The sequence below is a fragment of the Cnephaeus nilssonii genome (genome assembly GCF_951640355.1).
Source record: "Cnephaeus nilssonii genome assembly, chromosome: 7".
Classification (NCBI taxonomy): domain Eukaryota; kingdom Metazoa; phylum Chordata; class Mammalia; order Chiroptera; family Vespertilionidae; genus Cnephaeus; species Cnephaeus nilssonii.
In genome coordinates, this window is record NC_137078.1 from 12084209 (window position 1) to 12097439 (window position 13231).

A 13231-nucleotide genomic window follows, 5' to 3' on the forward strand; every position below is an offset into this window, starting at 1 on the left:
GTTATGGGCTCCAGGTTTATTTGGTCTCTGTTGTCCAAAGATTTGCACATAGTTGCTATTCACCAGATATTTTCCAAATAAAGTAATGCTCAGTTTTGTTTTTTCACGGAAGAACTTTATAAATGCAACGTCAAAGGAGACTTAGGTCTTGTTAGATATTATTGCTCATGCCAGCATGTCGTAGACTCCTGCGTCTGAGGTCCCAGCATTCCCTGTCCATGCATCGCACGAACATCCGGTGAGCAGGCAGAGGGGAGGAAAGGGTTGGGGAACCAGCAATCGCGGTGCAGGGAAGCCTGTTCAAGGTCCCAGGAACCATAACTGAATGTCGGCAACGACCTCCTCCATGTGAAGGTCATGTTCACAGCTGCTCATTGTAACACAAGTGACAATCCAGTCCAGGTTGCTGAGAGGCGAAACAGAGGCCAGAGAGCACCGTGCGAAAGCTCTGAGGCATCTCTCATGGGAAGGCCTTCCACAGGTCCCACTCACCTTTCTTTTAGTCGTAAGCGTGCTTGTTCCGTGTCCCACAGCAGGTATGAAGCTGTAGCTGAAGTGTGTGGGGGTCAGGGGGGTCATGTTGCTGGAGCAGGGGGAGCAGGGTCATCAGGACCCCTCTGTCTGGGCGGTGGCTGCTGTTTCCTCCAGCCTGTGCCCCTGACCCAGGTGGCCTCGGCCCCTCCCCGCTCAGCCTGCAGCTGAAGGGGCCGGAGAGCCTGTTCTGTGCGTTGTTGGAGGGGCGTCTGACAGCAGTCAGGATTCAGACCTCAGAGGAGATTACTTTCAACTCCTTCCTTGGGCAGGTTTTTTGGTTTTTTTAATTACAATTTTTAAAAAAGTTCTGTTCAGAGTTAGTAGTGTGAATGATTTGGGGTGAAAGTTTTTAATTTTTTTCTCCATTTTATTTTCCATGGTTAATCTTTCCTTTAGTAAAAAAGCAAAATTTCCACACCTGTGCTGTTTGTGACCCTGTGAGGACGGGCCGAGGGGCAGATGTTGTTTCCTTTTTCAGCATACATTGTCCAGCCCTGGCCGGGCGGCTCAGTTGGTTGGAGTGACGTCCCATATACGAAAAGGTTGGGGGTCTGATTCCCAGTCAGGGCACATACCTAGGTTTTGGGTTCAATCCCCGGTCAGGGTGCATACTGGAGACAACTAACTGGTTGCTGTTTCTCTTTTACATTGATGTCTCTCTCTCTTTCTCTCTCCCTCCCTTCTTCTCTCTCTAAAATCAATAAACATATCCTTGGGTGAGGGTAAAAAAAAAGTAAGCATACATTTTTAAAATAGTTTTTATTTCTTGTGTTTATAACGGTGACCTAACTCTACATGCCATGAAGACAGGACTAGAAAAGGATGCCTTAAAATGTATTTGCCAAAAGAAACCTATAGAATCCTGGGGCGTGGCGGGAACCAGGGGTGAGGGACAAGGGGGAAAAAGGGAGACATTTGTAATACTCTCAACAATAGAGGTTTTTTTAAAAAAAGAAACCTATGGAACCCACTCTGTGAGAAGGAAAGTTATCAGTACTTACATATCTCTCTTGGAAAAGAAATAAGTTGGTTCTTTTCTGACTAAAAATGTAACAGACAATTACTTTCTAAATTCAGGAAATGTAGACAAAGAGTGATAAGGAAATAAAAGCCTCTGATAATGCCGCCACCCAGGTAAGTATTGTTAAGTACAGTGTCATGTGCATGCTTCTACATACTTGACCATCTATGAATGCACACACACACTGATTGCCTGATTAGTTTTTAAAAATGGACTGCAATGACCTCCAACACCAGCCACCCGGCATGAGCACAGACAGGACCAGGCCTCAGTCCTCCGCAGGCTGCCCTCACTACAGACAACAGTTGCAAGCTTGGGCTCTCCAGGCCACCATCTCCTCCAGGCTCGCTAATCCACTGGGACGACACACAGAACTAAGAAAGTGCTATACTTATGATTCAGTTTTAATATAACCAAAGGATAAATATCAGAACCAGCTAAAGAAGAGACACATAGAGTGGAGTCTGGGAGGGTCCAAATGTGGTGTTTCCATGTCCTCTCTCCATGGGTTCAGGACACGTTACCCTCCTGGCATATCGATGTGTGACAATACACAGAGTGCTGCTAACCAGGGATGCTCACCCAAGCTTCAGTGTCCAGAGTTTTAAATCTCGGCCCCATTACATAAGTGTGATTGATTAAATAATTGGCCATGAGCTTACCCTCAGTCTTCACGCACCTTTCCTTCCTAGGAGGTTAGACTGAGACCACAGGACTCAAAGTTCCAACTCTCCAATCACATGGTTGGTCTTCCAGGCATGCTCAGCCCCCATCCTGAGCCCCTCACTAGCATAAACTGTTAGGGCTCACCCTGATAACAAAGGCACTCCTGTCACTTGGGAAAACCCAAGGTTTTGGAGGCTAGTCCCCAAAACAGGGACCAACTATTATACAGGAGAGACCATGCGATAGTCATTGCGATATTGCAGTCATTCTTTTATTTTTATTTTTTAAAGCGTATATTATTTATTACACTGAAACAAAATCATGCCTTTTGGCTTAATCCTACCGAGTTAAGAACATTAACAATAATTTGCATACAACAATGTTCCCAAAACATAGCAGATGGATTACTTTACATATGTATTTTAAGCATACTAGGTATTTATGACTCAGAAGTAACCTTGGACATATTTTAAACAGCAAAAATATACAAAACAGTTACAACAGGAAATGATACTGGCCCAAGTGCCCCGTGTTTTTATCCCAGAGACACCCTACAGAAATCCCAAGTTAAGACAACTTCGCAAAATGTTTTGAATATTAAGAATGTTTTTTGGGAGCGGACACAATTCTGAGGCAGGAGTCTAGTGAGGGAGCACACCTGTTTCTCCACTCCCCTCGAGAGGTTCAGTTCAGGCTCCCACTGTGAAAGAGCTGCTGGAGTCACTTCTGTTTCAGATGGGTAATCGTTGGATGGTGTGACTTTTGCATCTTCACTGCAATGAATGATAGTTTGTGAAATGCATGTCTATTTTAAAACATAACCGTATCCCAGCAGACGAAGCAGCAGGCACTGTTGGTAGTCTGAGAGTAACATCTGCTCCCCACCCGTCTGGGCCCTGTAAGCAGGGAACACGGAGGGTGTCAAGCAGCCCGGAGTTGCTGTCAGTGGCACCGTGGAGTTGATTGTAGTCACCTTTCTACCATATTAATTACAATCATACCCGTACCCTTTTTTTTGGCAATGGAAGCTTGTCGCTAATACCTTATTCCTATGAATGCATTTGGGGCACAATATATTATCCTCCAGGTGTGGGGGTGGAAAGTTGCGGGAAGGTATCAAGAAGAGTGCACACACTTGCCCCGGGTTCTCAGGAACCCAGGCTTGCCCAGCATAAAACTGTAGCTGAACCCAACGCCCTGTGTCTGCAGGGAGACTCTGTCCATGGACCACACACCACTTTGTAACCAGAGGCCTCCTGTGTCAGCCTCACAGTCTCCATCTTCCCATTCTTCCCGGTAGTGGCTGCAATTCTGCTCCAGGAGGCAAATACATCATGGGGGTTGAAGTTGTCACGAAAATATTGTCCATTCCCTCCAGGAGAGCAGCAGCACCCCCGTCAGGAGCAGCTCCCCCCCCCCCCCCCCCGCCACCACCAAAGGAGCATTCAGTTCAGGAAGACCAAAACTGTCCAGAGTCATTTCCCCCTTTTGCATCTTCAATCTCCTTTGTGATAATGTCAATATCTTTGCCTCCTCTAGTTTGATAGGAATATTCTTTTGATTAAGGTAAGCATATGCACGCAGCCTATCATATGTTTCCCATTTCTGGCCGCTGGTGCTCAGCTTTAATTGCTGGCACCAACCCCTCACGACGTCTCGGTGAATCAGGTTAACTGGTGGCAAGTGAAAGGGCAGCGGAGGAATTGGTATCTTCTTGTGAATTCTTACTCTTTTTTTTTTTTTTTCTGGTGCCATCTTTTGTGGACAAGCAACTTTGTCATCTTTCTTAGATCTCTTCCGTGTGGTCTCCATCTCTGAGGTTCTTTGTTGACTTGGTTCACCAGCAGCCCCATGTTTCTCTTTAGTTGGTACCAGTTGGGATTTTGAAGTGTTTTGCCGCTCCCCTGACTTATTTGGGGACTTCTTCTTGCCTTTTGCATTTTCCATACTGAGAAAAGAATTCAAGGCTGACGAAGAAAATGTTCTTACTTCTGAAATGGCCCCTGACCCAAGATTGCTTTCTGCAGTCATTCTGAAATGCATTTTTCCCACATTTGAACATCCTTGAACATGGGATATAGCTTACAATTGATGTTGCCCTTATAATAGCTACTAGATGCCCAATGCACGAAATTCGTGCAAGAGTAGGCCTTCCTTCCCCTGACTGCTGGCACTGGCTTCCCTCCGGCTGCCGACAGGCACCCGGGACCTGGGCTTCCCTCACAGCCCCAGCTTTGTCCAGAAGGACATCTGGTCTAATTAGCATATTGCGCTTTTATTATTATAGATGGCTTAGTTGTTATTTTCTCAACAATGAAAAATTGTTGAGAAATTGTTGAGCATGCAAAGTGGATGTCCGATGTTGGCAGGAAATACTGGAGACAATAGTGGAGCACCTTTATGAGAAATGCAATACCACCAAAGCTTCTGCTGATACTGGGGATGATACCGGGTGGAAAACACAGGTGGCAACACTGTTGAGCCTAAGCATCCTTCAGGAGAGTTGGATCCTGAAGGTCAAGAAGCTTTAGGGGCATCTTAACTAATTTGTTTCCCTCATAGCTTTCTTTTTATGTGTGTAGAAATGGTTTTTTTCTTAGTAATCCTATCTAATAAAAGAGTAATATGCAAATTAACCATCACCCCGCTTCACCCACAGGCCACGCCCACCAGCCAATCAGGAGCAAATATGCAAATAAACCCAACCAAGATGGCTACAGCCACAGAGAGCAGGAGGGAGGCTTGGGTTTCCCTGGCAATGGAGGAAGCCAAGCTTTCCGCCTGCCCTCGCCTGCCTAGGCCTCCACTCAAGGGTACAAAGTTTCAATTATAGAAGATACATAAATCCAAACAGAAATGGCAGCAGCCACAGAGCTGGAAAGAGCAGGAGGCTAGGGTTGCCCCCAGCAATGGAGGAAGCCAAGCTTTCCACACACCCTGGCTGGCCCAGGTCTCTGCTTAAGGCTACAAAGTTTCAATTATAGAAGATACATAAATCCCAACAGAAATGGCTGCCAAAACGGAGCAAGCAGACGGCTTGGCTCTGCTCCAGGCTACAAAGTTTCTATTGTAGAAGATAAATAAACCCCAGATACCAGGGCCTCCGCTTGGGCTGCCAGGGGGTGTGGCCAGCCTGCAAACCACCACAGGCCCCTTGCCCAGGCCACCCCACGCCCCAAGGGAACCCCCACCCTGATCCGGGACACCCTTCAGGGTAAACCAGCTGGCCCCCACCCGTGCCCCAGGCCTCTATCTTATCTAATCCTATCTAATAAAAGAGTAATATGCAGATTGACCATCACTCCAACACACAAGATGGCTGCCCCCATGTGGTCAAAGATCCTGCCCCCATGTGGACACAAGATGGCCAACACAAGATGGCGAGCAGGGGAAGGGCAGTTGGGAGGGACCAGGCCTGCAGGGGAGGGCAGTTAGGGGTGACCAAGCTGGCATAGGAGGGAAATTGGGGGCGACCAGGCCTGCAGGGGACGGCAGTTAGGGGCAAACAGGCTGGCAGGGGAGCAGTTAGGCATCAATCAGGCTGGCAGGGGAGTGGTTAGGGGGTGACTAGGCTGGCAGGCAGAAGCAGTTAGGGGCAATCAGGAAGGCAGGCAGGCGAGCAGTTGGGAGCCAGCAGTCCTGGATTGTGAGAGGGATCAGGCCTAAACGGGCAGTCGGACATCCCTCGAGGGGTCCTAGATTGGAGAGGGTGCAGGCTGGGCTGAGGGACACCATCCCCCCGTGCACGAATTTCATGCACCGTGCCTCTAGTACATAATATAATTGGTACATCTTTTGACTGAAGGTGTGATATAATCAATGAAATATAGAATTTCAAATCTGTTTTTTTTCTTAGGATATAATGAACATTTTTCCACATCAAAATACTTCACATGTGTCATGACATAGCCTATTTTATTGCATTGCTCTATCATGATTTATTTAACCAATCCCCTACCATTGGACATTTGCGCCCTTTTATTTCCTCTGTTACAACAAAGGCTGAGACATGTACATTTTGCACACTTGTCCAGTTGTTTTTTTTCTAGGAAAAATTCCAAGAATTATAATTTGTGGTCAGAGTATATATGCATTTCAAAAACACACTGCCAATTTCCTTCCAGAAAAGTTGTACCTATCCACATGCCCACTACCAGTAGCTGAGTTCCAGTTCCCCACAAATCCACGTCTTACCATCTGCTGATTTCCTGGCAATACTGACCCCACCCCTTCTAACTCCAAGTATTTTATTTGAATTTGAATTTCTTTGGTTATTGGTGAGGTTGACTATTTTTAAAATGTCATTGGCCACTTGTAATTTTTTAAAATAAATTGTTTGTATGTGTCCATTATGTCTTTTTATTGGGTTGTTTTTCTTTTTTCTCATATATATCACAAACATTTTTTCCCCAGTTTTTAGATTGCCTTTTAATTCTGGTTTAACTATCCTTTAATTAACACATTGTCCTGTCACATCCACACCAAAGACAAAACTGGCCCAGGCGACCCCTCAGCGGGAACTGTCAGATGGCCAACGTGCTGCCTTTAGGATGAGGCAGGCATGGGCCATGGCGGCTCCGGGGCTGGCTGCCCAGCCTCTGTTGGGTCTGCACTCCCAGTGGCCAGCCTCCCATGCGGTGGTCAGCAGTCCCATGCTGCTGAATTAATGAGGCTGAGACTACCACCCAGGGCAGTGACTCCCAGACATGGGGGTTCCACTTGTGATCCAAACTCACAGTAGCTGGTGCACTTTGTAGAGCTGAGGGCCAGTAACACTACTTAAAATGGGGAAATGCGTCTTTATACGGAAACAGGTAGAAAGAATGGGTTCGTGCTGTATCTGATGAACTGGTATTCTCAATACCGGTGTGTTCATTGGCAGTCTCTTCCCCTAAAAGGGGAATTAATCTAAGCTTCACACAGGATGTTTTATCAGGAAGCAGTGAAGAAGTAATAAGCCCTTTGACAGGACAGGTCTTTGTTGCTGAGAAATCGCTCTTGGCCATCTGTCTAAATCACCAAGGTAAACATCTGCAAACCTTTCAAAGGTGCCAAGAGAGGCCCAGGCACTTTGGACTGAGGAACTCCCTTACCAGCAGTCAGACACTGTGCACTTCACTCACAGTGCAGTTCACTTTAAATAAATCTCTGTTCCACTTCTGAACAGTGATGACATTTGTGCATTTTGAGGCTTTTACTTTAGATAAAACAAAGTCATAATATTTGTTGGGAGAAAATAAAAGGAAGCTAATGTTTATTAAGGGCCCACTATGAGCCAGACACTGTGCTTAGCCCTCAAGGTATGTTCCCTTAATCATGGGGAGAGGAGCATGTACCTGAGACCTGCATTTCATGTGTGAGAGACTATTACAAACACCACATGGGCATCATGAACAATTAGAAAGGTGTTTGTTTGCTTGCTTGTTTTTTAAGCTTCGCACTTAAAGAGGAGAGGTAAGAACTAAAACCAAGCAACTTTCCCAATCATTCAAATCAAATCACACCTTTGTTCCATAGATCTTTATATATATACACTAGAGACCCGGTGCACGAAATTTGTGCACCGGGGGGGAGGGTCCCTCAGCCTGGCCTGCCCCCTCTCACAGTCCAGGAGCCCTCAGGGGATGTCCTGAGGCTTAGGCCTGCTCCCTGCAGAAAGTAGGCCTAAGCCACTGTCTGGTCTCCCTCTGCAGGAGGTGACCAGGCCGATCAGGGAAAGGCGACACCCCCATCATGCCTCTGCTGCTGCCACTGCCACCGCGGCTGCCTGAGCCTTGGTTCTCGCAGCCACCGTGGCTTGCCTGAGCCTCGGGTCAGCCCTCGCAGTGGCAGCCATCATCTGAGGCTTGCCTGAGCCTCAGGCAGCCGCTGTGGCTTTGTCCGGAAGGACGTCTGGAAGATGTCCACTCTAATTAGCATATTACCCTTTTATTTGTATAGATACTAAGGGGCCAGTGCATGAATTTGTGCACCTTGAAAGGAACTGTGGGTCGCGAGGTTGTGGTGGACACAGAGGCGGGTCTTGGCCCATCCTCCTCACCCCCCCCGGTCCTTCCCACCACTGCCCCCAGTCCCCTGTTGGCTGGCAGCCCGACTCCTGCCGCTGCCCCATGCGCTGATGGTGCCAGCCCCACTTGCACCCACTGATGGTATGTAGCGATTGGGGCTGGCACCAGCAGCAGATGCAAGTGGGGCTGGTGCTGACAGCGGGTGCAAGCAGTGGCTGCTGCCTGATCACCCCTCAGGAGCAGGGGGAGGTGGAGAAGCCCTCAGGGGCGATCGGGGCCAGAAGCTGCTGCTCTCACCCTCTGCTTGTGCCTGGTGCTGGTCCCAATCGGGTGTGAGTGATTGGGACTGGCACCAGGCATCAGCAGAGGGTGAGAGCAGTGGCTCCAGGGCCAGCTGTGGGTGCGAGCGGGGCCGTCGCCGGCAGTGGGTGTGAGTAGTGGCTCCAGCACCGGCAGTGGGTGCAAGCGGAGACATCGCTGGCAGCAGGAGCGAGAGGCGGCTGCTGGCCCTGATTGCCCCTCAGGAGCAGGGGGAGGTGGAGAAGCCCTGAAGGGCGATCAGGGCCAGCAGCCACCGCTCACACCCACCGATGGTGCTGAGTGATCGGGGCCAGCGCCGGGTGCCGGAAGTGGGTGCAAGCAGCAGCTCCGGCGCCGGCAGCGGGTGCAAGTGGGCCCAGCGCTGGCAGCAGATGTGAGTGCCGGGCAGGACTGCAGCATGTGGGAGCAAAGAATTTTCAGTAACCACCAGAGACTCACCCCGATGACAGCAACCAGCGCCCTGCCTTAGTCTGGTGCCCCCGCTCACCTGCTCCACCATCCTGCTGTGGCCGACGCCTGCCATGTTCCTCTCGCATCCCCTGGTGGTCAACGCATATCATAGCAACTGGTTGTTTGGTTGTTCCATCATTCGGTCTATTTGCATATTAGGGTTTTATATATAACTAGAGGCCTGGAGCACAAAATTCATATGTGGGTATGGTCCCTAGGCCTGGCCTGTTATCAGGGCTATCTTCCCTGGCTGCCGGCAACCGGCCCCACCCCCTGCCACCACCTACCCCCAGTTCCTCATTTGCCATCAGGCGATCGGAGCCTGCTGGCGGGGGGAGAGACTGAGAAGTGGTCAGTGTACCTCACAGCAACTGGTCGAGTGGTTGTTCTGGTCGTTCCACCATTCAGTCAATTTGCATATTACTCTTTTATATATATAGACTAGAGGCCCGATGCACAAAATTCATGCAAGAGTAGGCCTTCCTTCCCCCCACTACTGGCACTGGCTTCCCTCTGGCACCTGGGACCTGGGCTTCCTTCTGGCTGCCGGCAAGCACCTGAGACCCGGGTGCTTCCCTCACATCCCCAGCTTCGTCTGAAAGGACTTCCGGTCTAATTAGCATGTTACGCTTTTATTATTATATACTAGAGACCTGGTGCATGAAAATTCGTGCACTCGGGGGGGGGGGGGGTCCCTCAGCCCAGCCTGCACCCTCTCACAGTCCAGGAGCCCTCAGGGGATGTCCAACTGATGGCTTAGGCCTGCTCCCCCTGCAGGGAATGGGCCTAAGCCGCAGTCTGGCCTCCCTCTGTGGGAGGTGACCATCAGGCCAATCAGGGGACGGTGCTGGCAACGAGCGGTCAGCCCCACCCATTGTGCCACCACCTCCAGTGGCCTCCCTCTGTGGGAGGCGACCCCAGCAGGCCAATATGGGGATGGCAAGTGGCTGGCCCCACCCCAAATCGCCCCGCCGCAGTCGCCAGTGGCCACCCTCTGGAGGAGGTGACCCCGGAGGGCCTGTCTGGGGGGGGACCTATCTGAGGACAGTGAGCGGCTGCCCCTGCCCCAGATTTCCCTGCTGCGGTCACCAGTGGCCTCCCTCTGCGGAGGCAACCCTGGCAGGCCTATCTGGGGACTGGGAGAGGCCAGCTCCGCCCCGAATTGCCCTGCCGCTGCCGCCACCCATGGCCTCCCTCTGCAGGAGGCGACCGGGCTGATGATCAGGGGATGGCTCCGGCCTCCATTGCCCCACTGCTGGTTGCTGCCACCCCCCCTCCACCCCATCACCACCCCATCACCATCCCCTCCCTCTTCCCTCGGGCATGCACCTTGGCTGGTCTGGTGCCACCTGCTTACTCCCCCCCCCCCCCCCCCCGCCTAATAGTTGTTCTGCCATTCAGTCGATTTGCACATTACACTTTCATTATATAGGACTAGAGGCCCGATGCATGAAATTTTGTGCAAGGGTAGGCCTTCCTGCCCCGGCTGCCGGCATGGGCTTCACTCTGGCACCCGGGACCAGTGCTTTCCTCTAGCCGCTGGCAGGCACCCAGGACCCAGGCTTCACCCTGGCCACTGGCAGGTACCCAGGACCCAGGCTTCCCTCACAGCCCTGGCTTAATCCAGAAGGACGGAAGGACATCTGGAAGGACATCCAGAAGGACATCCGGTCTAATTAGCATATTATGCTTTTATTATTATAGATGTGCTCCAATCCTTCCACTTCCAGGGAAAGGGGCAAAGGAGGGTTGCTGAAAGTGACAAGGGAGGCAGCAGGGTGAACTTTTTTTGTTGTTGGGGGAGAGTTTCCTCCTGATGAGGGGCTTCAAAGGACAGCAGCCTACTTCTGCTACCCTCTGTCTCCAGAGACAATTTCTGGTTGACATCTGGCAGGACAGAGCAGTTGCAGGTACAGGACTGGGAGCGCCTTTCTGCATGCAGCTCCCTGGAGAGTGTCTTCCGGCCAAGGAAAGCTTTGTTCTAACCATTTCTCCCGGAGCCAGGGCTGCTGGGTGGTTTGGGGCAGGAGGGCAGAATGGAGGTGGGACAGGGAAGGGCAGGGCAGGGTAGGAAGAAGTATGGGGTAGAAGACGGGAGGTGGGGAGTGGGGGAGGGAGAGGGTGAAATCTGTATGTGGGCAGGGGGAGGGCTGGTGCAGAAGGAGAATTGGGGTCAGCATAGGAAGGTTTTGGGGTACTGGGGGAGTAAGAGGGACCAGCAGATGCCAGAACAGGGGAAAGGGTCTACGGAATCAGGTGGGGGTCTGCGAGGGTGAGTATGGAATAAGTCCCCTCCCCAGACCCTGCCATCCCAGGTGGCTAGTGGGAGGGGCCCATAGCGAGGTGCCGAGCCCCCTACACTTTGTGTCTGAGGCTCCAGAACATGTGGCCAACACACCCCGCCCCTGCCACCCCCACCGAAGTGCAACGCATTTGCAGACACATGGATTGTTTTTAAGTTAATGCTTTTAATTCACTCTGTTTCCCAATTTTCATTTATTGAAAAGGCAGATTCTGCTGGTGTGTGTTCCTTTGCGGGGGCAGCAGGGATGTTCTCCACGGGCAGAGATCCTATGAGAGACAGAGACAAAAAGCCCAGCGAGACATGGGGAATGAGTAAACAGGATCAAAGAGCAAGGAACAGGGAGAGAGATGCACAGGGCGAGACAGACAGACACAGAGATCCCGGAAGGCTAAGGGAGGCACTCAAACCTGAGGGCAGAGCGAGTGTGCTGAGAAATCCTGCTTGGGAAAGGCTGATCCCTCCACCTCCAACTAAGGCGCCTGGGGCTGAGCTTGCTCTCCTCTGCGCTCTGGTTCCGTTCAGTGTTCAGCGTAGACATGGCTGAACTGGCCTCAGAGAAAGGGCTGGAAGGATGTGGCGGGCAATGGACTGAGTACACAGGACCAGGGTCCCTACCCAGGGCTAGGGATCCGAGACCAGACAGAGAGCGGAGAACCTGGAGGCGTTCCCTCCCAGGTCCCTGCACACCTTCTGTTTTTGAGTGAAGCCCAAATCCCGAATCCCGAATCCCGTGCCACGGCTCTGGAGAGTGGCGGCCCTGGCCTGCTGTGCCGCCTAGGGTGAGTTCCCTAACCTCTCTGAGCCCTGGCTATGCCACCTGCAGGAGAGGAGTGCTGGTGGCTGAGGTTCGAAATGGCTCAGGGGGCAAGGAGACAGAGCACGGTCTAGGACACCTCGGTTTGGTGGTTACATCCGAAATCCCAGAGATTTTTGGCCTTGGCCCCTGCTCCTGGCTCACGTTTATGTAGGACTTGTGCAGACCGGAGAGCCAGGCTGGATGCTAGCTCTTCCTTCCTTCACAGCTGAGAACCAGTTCATCCTCCCCCTCCCCCCACCCCCCCACCCCTCCTCTCCTCATGGGGTCCTGGTACTCACCAACCTTCCCTGGTACTCACCACTTCCCAGTGGCCAGTGTAGACACATGACCGAGGACACAGAAAGATATCCCCAAGCCAGCACGTGGTGGCTGTGTAGACAGTTGGGCAAACACAGACACAGGACACAGGGTGCTGTGGATGGGGACAGAGCTTCCCAGCCGGTGAGAGGGCTCATTCGGAGGAGTAGTGGCCCCATGGGCGCGTTCACCCTGGGAGCAGCGCCCAGGCCCGAAGTTGGCGAACTGAAAGCCCAGGATACTTAGAGCTAATTACATGTGTGCAAACAGCCACAGCGGAGGCTGCGGCCGGCCACCCCTCCCCCGGCCTTCCCCCTGAGATCCCGCCCCAGCAAAGGGGCTTTGCTGGCACAGCTGGGGCTGAGCGCCTCAGAGAAGGGCGTGCAGGCTCTCCTTGTATCCTGCCCCGGGAGTGCCTGTCTGGAGCTGGGGCTGCGGGGTGAGGAAGGGACAGAGTCTGGTGCTTGGCTTTTGGTGATCAGTTTGTCTGCCTGGATGTGCCACAGGACCCCAAAAGAGTGATTTTCTGAGCTTTCACTTGCGCATCCATACCGTGCATGCCTCCTCTGAGACACAGAGTCCAAGGGGAAGGAGAAAGGTGTGAATTCCTCACGTGTGAATGAGGCTTTACACTTTGAACTGCTACCTGAATCAGTGATCTAATTTTGTTGTTTCAGGAGCCTTTGGCGGGTTGGGTTGGAGTGGTGGCGGGGTAGGGTTTTATATTTCTACTAGAGGCCCAGTGCACGAAATCACACGAGACCCAGACCTGGCACACCAGGGGACCCAGCGTCAAGTCCCACTCACCTGCG

At 51.7% G+C, this 13231-nt stretch overlaps 1 pseudogene across 1 annotated transcript; it reads right to left on the reverse strand.

The window, feature by feature from the left end:
• Positions 1–300: 300 nt before the first annotated feature.
• Positions 301–4033, reverse strand: LOC307102741 (developmental pluripotency-associated protein 4-like; annotated as a pseudogene). Its single transcript has 4 exons — positions 3229–4033; positions 3044–3117; positions 493–550; positions 301–406 (listed from the first exon to the last, which is right to left on the reverse strand). The product of its transcript is annotated as a developmental pluripotency-associated protein 4-like (transcript).
• Positions 4034–13231: the final 9198 nt, after the last annotated feature.